General features: G+C 40.3%; 1 protein-coding gene and 1 pseudogene across 1 annotated transcript in view; both read right to left on the bottom strand.

Moving 5' to 3' along the window:
- The window catches only part of PSMA5 (proteasome (prosome, macropain) subunit, alpha type, 5), a 44,381-nt gene that overhangs the window by 6,238 nt on the left and 27,027 nt on the right, over positions 1-11,116 (bottom strand). The gene's annotated exons all lie outside the window — the stretch shown is intronic.
- LOC102863055 lies at positions 7,072-7,991 on the bottom strand (annotated as a pseudogene).

The raw sequence follows: 11,116 nt of genomic DNA, 5'->3' as shown, positions 1-11,116 counted from the left end.
TTTCAGGGTGAAGATCTTCTCTCACTACTCTAAAGGGCCCCTTTGGCAGTAGGAAACACATAGACTGTTATGGAGATTGATTTGGAAAAGGATTTTCAATACTTGAAAAAAATGTGAAGAGTCAGAAAAGGGGAGGATGACCTTCAATGAGAGAGACTGAGGCAGTAACTGCCTTAAGTACAGGAGAGATTGTGATGATGGCACAGGATTGGTCAGAGTTTCACTGATGTACGTTTGTTGTAAGATGCCATTGTGTGGACTACGACTCATAGCAACCCTATGAACAACAGACATGAATCCTGCCCTGTCCTCACCACCTCTGCTATGTTCGAGCCCACTGTTACATCCATTGTGCCAATCCATCTTGTACAGTCTTCTCTCTCTGATCCTCTACCTTTCCCACCATGCTGTCATTTTCCAAGGATTGGTCCCGTCTATCAACATGCCCAAAGTATGTGAGACAAAGTTTCACCATTTCTGCCTCTAACCTGAAGTTTCCCAACAACAAGAATCCACTCAACTGCCACTGAATCACAATTCACTCACAGCTGACCATGATTTCTGAGAGGCTGTAAATGGCAGACAAGGAGATTGCTCATCTTGTCATGCAGAGCTCCTGGTGGATTCAAATTGCCAAAGATGTGCCTTTAAATTATAGTTTCTTTAGATGATGATCTGTGGTATGAGAAAAAGGGATATAAAGTCAATTAGAGAGAAAAGGCTCCAGAAGATTTTGTTAGGTTATGCATGGCTCACAAATAGGTCTCTTTAAACAATTACATGACTAAAAACCAGAAAATGATTCTCCTCAAACTTTAAATAATGAGTAAGGATAACTGAAAAAGAACTGATGCATTTGAACTGTGGTGCTGGAGAAGAGTACTGAATAGCCATGGATTGTCAAAAGAACAAACAAATCGGTCTTGAAGGAAGTTCAGCCAGAGTGGTCCTTAGAGGCAAAGATGGTAAAACCTAGTCTTTCATACTTGGCATGTTGTCAGGAGGGACTAGTCCTTGGAAACAGACATCAAGCTGGGAAAGGTGGAAGGTCAGAGAGAGAATGGCAGGCCTTTAATGAAATAAATGACTCTAACAATGACTGGAGTACATTAGAGATTGTGAGGATGGTGCAGGACAGGGTAAGGTTCAGATGTTATTCAGAACTGCAGTGAGTTATAGTCAACTCAGGAGTACATAACAACTAAATAGAACAGCCCTCTAAACCAGGCTTCAAAGCATCATTAGTAGAACTTGTACTAAGCACTTGCCTTCAGGAATCACGAAATGAAGGGAGGGGGAAACAACAACAACAAAATCTTGCATTTGCCAAATCATGAATGCATTTTATATAACGAAGTATGAAGGATACTTTTAATATTCTCACTACAGGCATCTCAGAGGGAAAGCCTGTTGTTAAGGGCCGTAGAGTCGTAGGCAACTCATAGCAACCCTATGAACTAAAATCCTGGACACCTGTATCATTTTAGTCCTTTCTCCAGGTGCACAGGGTTTCCAGAAGCAAGCAAGCTATTATGCAAGTGGTTGCCACTCTTGCTTCTAAGCTTGTTTTAATTGGGGAGCTCCACCAAACACTGTCCACCATTCTTGCATTTGACTCCTCAGTGTCACAGTATTCAGCTTCACAGCAACCACGAGTTACCTCTGTATTGCAAGTGGACATACCAGCGTTACACGACCTAGAAAAATGTTTCACCACAAACAATTAAAGGCAGGCCTGAGGGCCGCGGAGTACAGTCACCAACCTTTGGCTTGGAAGCATGGCTTTCTGTCATTAGGAAAGCCTAGTGATCTAAAAAATCAAGCCACTGAAAACCCAAGGAAGCACATGTTTTACCTAACATACACGGAATCACTGTAAGTTGTAATCAACTAGACAGCACTTTCAAAAAGTTCTGTAAGGCAGGCAGAACAGAACAGATATTTTCTTCTACTTTTAAAATCAATAATCAGTTAATAAGCATATGTTTACTAATTACAGTTTTATAATACGGCCATCAGGGACCTAAAAAGGAAGAATGTCTGTGGGCAAAAGACCCAAATGCTTTCAGTATCAATGTTATAACAAAAATAAACTTGTGTAGACTGGAGGCCATCCTTGCCTCTGAGGAGCACTCTGGTTGCACTTTTCCCAAGACATACATTTGTTTGTTCTTTTGGCAGTTCATGGGATAGTCAGTACTCTTTTCCAGCAACACAACGCAAAGGTATCAATTCTTGTGTCATCCTTTTTCACTGTCCAGCTCTCTGATACATAGCAGATGATTGAGAAGACTATGGCCTGAATCAGGTGTACGTTAGTCTTCAAACTGACACTACTGCTCTTCAGTATTTTAGCGAGATCTCTGGCAGCAGACTTGTCTAATGCAATGCATCTCCTGATTTCCTGACTGCTGAAACCAACAGTATTGATTGTTGATCCAAGCAATATGATATCAATGTCAGCTTCAATCAGTTCTCTGTCTATCATGTTGACTCTCAAAAAAGATTTAAGGACGAGTAATCTCTGAACTGTGACTTACAGCATGGTAAGAACTGGTCAGTCAAGAAGAGAAGAGCATTCTAAGCAGAATGAATGTGCAAATTCATAGAAGCATAAAACAATACAATGAACCTGTAAAACAAAGTAATGTCATATAACTTGATCAGAGGCTACAAATCATATGAGAGAAAATGGGAGTCTAAATAAGGGATCAGTGTTCATAGGGAGGAAATAAATTAAAATGTATGACTTAGAGTCAAATTTTCACCCCACAATTCATTAACTGTGTTATTTTGGGCTAAATCCTACCCTTTTAAAACCTCAGCAACTCCCTTTGTAAAACAGAAAACAGGAATATCTTTCATAGAGTTGTTATGAAGATTTAAAAAAAGTAACAGCATGCAAAATGCTTAGCAAACTAACAGGTTATAGTCACACAATGTCATGTGGAGTGGCAAATGATCACACCATGAAAATAATTTTTTATTTTATTAGGGAGCTCTGATGGCCTAGTGGCAGGAATCTGCACTGCAATCTCAGAGGTACGCAGTTCAAGTCCACCTAATGCTCTGCTGGAAAAGGAGGGACAATCTCCACCTGGACCAGTCAGATCCGATTAAGAAGACTAACTAGCAGCATCAATATCAAAGTTATTTATATAAGGGAGCAAATACATGATTTAGTGAAGGGATAGGGAGGAAGGTCAAACTTCCAGCATTCTGATGTGGCTAGCAGGTACAATGACAGTGGTTATCATCACCCAGGATTATAAATATGGAAGCAGGAAATGGTCTTCTGAAAAAGCAATGAGTTTTCTTTTAGCATTGTCAAATTTGAGGTGTTTACTTCAGAAAGGTCACAGAAGAAAAGTTCTAAATGTAACCATGAGATGGGAAAAATAGGAGTTATCTAAACAAGAAGCAGTAACAATGACAGTGAATGAAGAGAAGAATAAGGGAGGCAATGGAGATACGAATATAGATTACCATTTTGAAAAGCTTAGTAATAATAGTTTAAAAACAGGATGAATTAAATTGTATTCAGTAACAAAATGTGACCAAGTTCTCATACATACAACACAAATGAATCTTTAATACTCTTCACCAAAGAAGATATTCAGATGATCACTAAACACATGAATATCATTAGCTATTTAGAGATGTAAATAAAAAACAACAGTAAGATACCATTTAAACAAAGGTAACAAAATGAATTAAGGCAGTGAGGAAAAAAACTGGCAAGGATGTGGAGAGACTGGAACTATAAAATGGAACCATTGTGAGAAGCAGTTTGTCATTTCCTTAAAAAGTTGGAAAAGGAAATGCTGTTTGATCCAGCAACCCCACTACTAGGTCTATATCCTAAAGAAGTAAGAGCTGCAACATGAATACATGCATACCATATTCATAACAGCAAAGATGAAAACAAACCAATCTAAGTGTCCATTAACAGATAAATGAATTATGGTACACACATAACTTCATCTCACTTATTCTAAGCATGTTGTTAGGAGAGGCCATTCCTTGGGAGGGAAAATATCATGCTTGAAAGGGTAAAGGGTCAGCAAAAGAGAGAAAGATTCTCAACAAGATGAACTAACATAGCAACTGTAACAACAGGCTCAAGTATAGCAGAGTTGATAAGGATGGCACAGGATACAGCAAGGTTCAGATCTGTTGTTCACAGGGATATTATCACTTAGGTCCACTCAATGTTACCTAACAACAACAGTACACACAATAGAATACTGTGCACATGAAAGTCACAAAAAAAGTAAAAAAAAAAAAAAAAAAAAGTCTATGACTTCACTGGCCCAGTGGCAAGAAGCTGCGCTGCAATTCTGAAAGTATGTGGTTCAAATCTACCAGCTGATCCATGGGGGAAGGATAATCAATCTCCTACTATGCAATTAACCGCCTCTGAAAACCCACTGGAAGGTCAGATATGGGTCGGTTTTGAATCGATGGTATACAACAACAAAGATTTACACAGAAATATATTTGGATGTTACCACAGATGAAAAGGGGGGAAAAGGAGAATAAAATCATTTAACACGTTGCTGCAAATGATAGCAAAATGTGTTTCTAAGCACAGTCGTCAATTTAAAAGTGTGCGGCAACATGTTAAAGAAAGACACTCCATGTTAAGTGAAAGATAAGAACCAATTTACTGCCACCAGTTCAGAATCAACTCATATCCGACCCTTCAGTGGGTTTTCTGACGCTGTAAGCTGCACAGGAGGAGAAGGCTCCTTCCCCTACAGAGCCACTACTGTAGATCTGAACTGTCAGAGATGTGCAACCTTTGGATAAGCAGCACAACTTCCTACTGACTGTACCACCAGAATGAAAGAGGTTAGACATACAATTCCAGAATAAGAAATCTTATCTATCATGAAAGCAAGCAGATCAGTGAAGTGGGTGTGACCAAAAAAAGAGCAGGAAGGAATTTTATCAGATGATGGAAATATGCCTTGATTGTGGTGGTAAATATAAAGGCCACAACATGTCGAGATTTACTTAAAATGGGTGTATTATATATAGTGCATACTTCAACAATGTCAATCTGGGGGACAAAAAAGCCATTATGTGGAAAGATTAATAAATTTCTTTAAATTGTTTTAAAAGAAAGAAACATCTTGGACAGTTTCCTTTGCTAAGAGGAAGCAGCTGGAAGGGAGGAGAAGCTAGAGATCCAAGGATTCACTGATGCAGCAAGAACCTAAAGAAGATCGAAGAGGGCAGGTCCCTTCTCCAGACTAAAACCCAACTAACTAAGCATGCTGCCATCAAAATGATTCCAACTCATGATAACCCTGTATGTTACAGAGCAGAACTGCCCCTTAGAGTATTCTGGCTATAATCTTTATGGAAGCTCACTGCCAAGTCTTTCTTCCACAGCACTACTGAGAATGTCTGAAAGGCCACCCTTCAGTAGTCTAATACAAACCAACTGTGCCACCCAGAGACCTCCGAGCCCCACCCCGTGCAGAGATTACCAAATGCCTGTTCTCAGACTGAACAACAGTATCACCAAAGACACGAAAAAATATCAATTCCTGTGTCTCTTCCAAAGCCTATTATGACTGCTAGATCTGGGGACCATAAATGAGAACACTGGTGGAATTAGTCTTGCACAAGAGGAATGTCCTATTTTACAATGAAGAAAAGACTGTGAGGGAGGTTAAATAAATATGCAAGTCAAGTGTAGTTAAAATTAAGAACAGTGAATAAAGTACAATTCAGGTATCCAAACTCTTGATTTCTATTAAAGTAACAATGTAGCTGTAATAAAACTGAATGAGCTAGAAAAGAATTTTTGTTTCAGTCAAACAGCTTTTCAAGCCTTCACTGACAAGTTTACAGAGCTACATTTTAACTCCTCCAAGTGGCAAGGTAACAATCTTTTAACAGAAATACCAGACTATATCATCAGTATTAAAGAAAGCACTAGAAAGGAATTGACAAAATCTTTTCTAGAGCTCAAAATGAAAATGTTGTTGCATTTATTGTACCTCATTATAATTTCTGAGATTGTCAGAAACACCAACAGTAAAACAGAAAATATTTCCAAATTTGTCTAAGAAAGTAAAAATAACCAAAAACAACTCATAAATAAAATTTCCTTTTTCCACTGAGAAGCCAATGGTAATTCCCTCTCCTGCATTACTGTTTAAGAAACTAACCACCCTTAATCAATCATCCTTTCAAAACTCTTCTCAGATCTTACCACTTCTAAACCAGTCCTTTGTTGTAGCATCTTGATTTTACCCCTTCCATAATATAACCATTAGAAGCTGGCTCTATTAGTGAAGTGCTCCTATACATTCTAGAGCTCTCTTTCCTTAACTTTTCAGAAATCTAAATTTACTCAACATCTCTTTGCTCACTATCAATTAACACTTCCTTCTCCAGTCCTCTTTGAAAGCTGGAACTAGGAAGTGGTGGCAGTATATGCCCACCAACTTTCTGTCATATTCCTTCTTTCAAGGCCCTGACTCCAGGAGAGAGTATCCTAAACTCATCATCTACTGGGGCTTTCCAACATGGATTCCCAGTAGTCCTTTCTTCCCAGTGGTAACCCAGCCTCCTATTTCTCTGAACTTTCCTATTTCATTCATTTTAGCAAGCCACTTGCATAGTTACAACAGCTTCACTTCTAAAATGAATTTTTTAAAGTTTTCCAAATGTTTCCTTAGCTTCAGTTCATAACGTAATAAATAATCTCTGATACATCAGCTCTGTGAACACTGATATCACACAGAGGTCATATGAGCCTGAGCCAAGTTACAAGCAGAACTCAGTTATGAAATGAAATACCAACTACAGACATTGTTCTCTCACACTGAAATTACCTCCTTTCTTTTCCAGAGCTTCTCCTTTATCTTATATAATAGTCATTACATAAACCCTTTCCTTACACCCTGATTTATTTTACTTTATTTCTTCCTTCTGTCCCACTGGTCAAACTGATACTGCATGCTAGTAAAAGGACTCATTGAGAGGGAAATTAAAAATGTGGTCACTGATAAAAGCCTATAAAATTTAAATTTTAGTGTTCTAAAAATATAACTAATTATTGATTGCCCAGAAGCATTCTTTTTTCTTTTCCAAGATGATGGTGACTCTTCATACATTTCCTTTTTCCGTACAGGCACCTTGGCTTTTTCAACCATCAATGGCATAGCTCACAGCCTCCAGGGATGTAGCTCTGTGTACTGAGGACACTGAAATGATCATGCTGGCTTCTAATACTAGAACCAAGACAAGTCTATGGAACACTGCTATGTGCTTGACTGGCCATTTCTGCTGAATGTACTACAAATTTTCCCGATTTCATTTTCTGCCACTGGTAGATAGGCTTCATATTCTAAGCTAATATTATTTCCCCTTCAAAGTTATTTCCTGTAGTACCAACAAACAGATATTGCATCTCAGAGTGGAGAAGACACCAACTGTGAAATTTCATCAGCTAAAAGCTTCTCAGCAATTACTTTTATTGTTAGCTTTCTCTTCTATTTCATTCAAAAATTTCCCACATGGCTCAAAAGCACTACTCTCCACTAATGGGGGGTCGATAATGGCAATTCTATTTCCTGACTGAAGTAGGAGATCTCCAAGCTCAAAATTTCTTGATGAACAGCAAATTATCACCTGATTTCTGACATCAGCCAATCTGTGATGTCGACTTTCTACCTCCTTCCACAGCTGCAAGGCTTTTATTTGTTGTGGCACAGAAACAGTCTCTGATTGAACTCCTGTTATTTCAGCACTTTTTGCCCTTTAATCTGTTTGTCCTCCTGACGGTCCATGGTATATTCAGTACTCTTCTCCATCACCACAACTCAAACTCATAGTGAATCCTGGCACTGAGGCACCATCCCGCTGCAAGCCCAACCTGAATCTCCAAGATGGGGCTGGACAGTGGGCTCTACAATGAATTTTGAAATTTTCCTCTGATCTTATAATTTTGCCATACCTTCATATCTCATTCTCCCTATTTATTGTGGCTCTAATACTTGACTTCTTGGAAAAGTTGAGGGGTCAGTGACAGATGACCCTCAATGGGCTGCACTGACACAATGACTCCAACAATGGGCTGGACCATGGAAGAGATTATGAAGGATGGCACTAGAAAGGGCAAGGTTTCTGTTGTTTCATAGGGTCTCTTGACTTGATGGCCCTTAAAAACATACAACAACTGATTCTTCCCACTGGAGAAGTCTAACAAGAGTATAGTTCTAAAATCACAACGCCTAGGTGCTACAGTTTATAAAATGAGTAAGTCATGCCTTGGATAAAGTACTCAGTCAATCTGATCTTCTCATCCATAATAAAGGATAATAACTCTCACACTGCTGTCAAGTTAGAATAAACCGCCCCTCCCACAATGTAACCACTGGAACATGGCTCTAGTAGGTAGGTACCCAAGTACATTTTAGAGCTCTCTCATTGGTCTAGATTAAATCACATACTTATGAACTGACAGCACAACTCATTAAGTAAGGAACTGTGCTGCCAATGTAAAAAACACACTGCTCGAATCCACTGGCAGCTCTGCAGAAGAAAGATGGGCAATTAACTCCAGTGTAATTCACTGCCTCCAAAAATTCACTGTAGGGTCAGCTAAGGATCAATTCTGATTGTTGTTGTTATATGCTGTTGAGTCGTTTGCGACTCATAGCGACCCTATGTACAACAGCCCTAAACCCTGCTCTATCCTGTGCCAATTGCATTGCCGCTGACACACCCATCCCGATTACTCCAGTCCTGAATCAATCCACCTCATAGAGGGTCTTCCCCTCCTGGGCTGTCCCCCTACCCTACCAAGCATGATGTCCCTCTCCAAGGACCGGTCTCTCCTTACAACATGTCCAAAGTATGTCAGACGAAGCCCCAGAATCCTTGCCTCCAAGGAGTAGCCTGGTTTAACCCTCTCTAGGATGAATCTGTTTGTTTTCTTGGCAGTCCATGGAACATTCAATACTCTTCTCCAGCACCACAGCTCAAAGGCATCAATTCTCCTTCTATCCTCCCTAGTCACTGTCCAACTCTCTGATGCATAACAAGTGAGTGCAAAAACCATGGCCTGTATCAGTCAAACCTTAGTCTCCAGAGAGACACCGTCGTTCTTGATTACTTTAGAGAGGTCCCTAACAGCAGACTTTCCAATCGCAATACGTTTTTTGATTTCCTGGCTGCTGGTGCCAAGAGTGTTGACCATGGAGCCGAGCATCTGAAGCTGTGAACAATCTCAATCTCTTCACCATCCATCCTGATGCTACCGATTGGTCCAGTGGCGAGAATCTTTGTCTTCTTGATATTGAGCCTCAGTCCATACTGAAGGCTGCAGTCCTTGACCCTCTGCAGTAAGTGCATGAGGTCCTCCTCAGTTTCAGGGAGCAGGGTTGTGTCATCTGCATAACGCAGATTGTTGATAGATCTTCCACCAATCCTAACGCCACGCTTCTCCTCATAGAGCCCAGCCTCTTGGACAATCTGCTCTGCATACAGGTTGAAAAGGTATGGAGATAGGACACATCCCTGGTGGACGCCCTTCCCAGTTTTGAACCATGCAGTGTTCCCTTGCTCTGTTCTGACAACTGCCTCTTGGTTCAAGTATAGGTTTTGCATGCGAGGAGCTAGAGTCGGAAAATCAAAAGGGCAGAGCTCGTTCAGCATTTCTTAAGCTCAAGGAACTGAAGAACAAATTCAAACCTCGAGTTGCTATAATCAAGGATGCTTTAGGCAGAATGTTAAATGACCCAGCAGGTATCAAAAGAAGATGGAAGGAATATACTGAGTCATTGTATCGAAAGGAATTGGCAGATACAGAAGAATTTAATGAAATAACATTTGAGCAAGAGCCTATGGTGATGAAGGAAGAAGTTCAAGCTGCTTTGAAGAAGTAGCAAAAAAATAAGGCCCCAGGAATAGATGGTATACCAATTGACATATTTCAGTTAACAGATGCTGCTCTGGATGTGCTCACCAAGTTGTGCCAAGAAATCTGGAGAACAACCACTTGGCCAACTGACTGGAAGAGATCTCTATTTGTTCCCATCCCAAAGAAGGATGATCCAACTGAGTGTGGAAACTACAGAACAATATCATTGATTTCACATGCAAGCAAGATTCTACTGAAGATTATCCAAAAACGACTAGACCAGCACATCAGCAGAGAACTGCCATAAGTCCAGGCTGGGTTTAGAAGGGGTTGTGGTACTAGTGATATTGTAGCTGATGTCAGATGGATCTTAGCTGAAAGCAGAGAATACCAGAAGAATGTCTATCTGTGTTTCACTGATTATGCAAAGGCATTTGACTGTGTGGATCATAACAAACTGTGGCTGACTAAGAAGAATTGGAATCCCAGAACATTTAATCGTGCTAATGCAAAACCTATACTTGAACAATTCTGATTATAGTACAAAATAATAAGTCACCAGAGCAGCTTAAATTATTCTAACACATAAATCATAGGAAAGATCTCTGGTGGCTTAGTGGTAAGGAGCTGGGCTGCAAACCCAAAAATTGTTGTTGTTATTGTTACGTGCCATCGAGTCGCTTGCGACTCATAGCGACCCTTTGTACAAGAGCCCTAAACACCGTTCTATCCTGTGCCAGCTTCGCCATCTTAAACACACTCATTCCCACCACTCCACTCACAGAATCGATTCATCTCATTGAGAGTCTTCCTCTTCTTCGCTGGCCCTCCACTCTCCCAAATGTGATGTCTTTCTCCAAGGACCAGTCCCTCCTTGCAACATGCCCAAAGTATGTCAGACGAAGCTTCAGAATCCTTGACTCCAAGAAGCTAGCTTCACCCTCTGCAGGAAAATCCTGTTTGTTCTCCTAGCAGTCCATGGTATATTCAACACTCTTCTCCACCACCACGGCTCAAAGGCATCAATTCTCTATCATCCCTATTAACCATCCAACTCTCTGATGCATAGCACGTAACTGCAAGGACTATAGCCTGGATCAGGCGCACCTTAAGTCTTCAGCTTGACGTGGTTGCTCTTCAGTACTTTTAAGAGGTCCCTCACAGCGACTTTCCCAATGCAATTTGTCTCTTCATTTCTTGGCTTCTGTTACAAAGAGTGTTGACTGTGGA

This window comes from Elephantulus edwardii, unplaced genomic scaffold (genome assembly GCF_000299155.1).
Source record: "Elephantulus edwardii isolate Elephantulus edwardi_28Jun2011 unplaced genomic scaffold, EleEdw1.0 scaffold00252, whole genome shotgun sequence".
In the NCBI taxonomy this organism is placed as follows: domain Eukaryota; kingdom Metazoa; phylum Chordata; class Mammalia; order Macroscelidea; family Macroscelididae; genus Elephantulus; species Elephantulus edwardii.
This window is presented reverse-complemented; position numbering and strand designations above follow the sequence as displayed.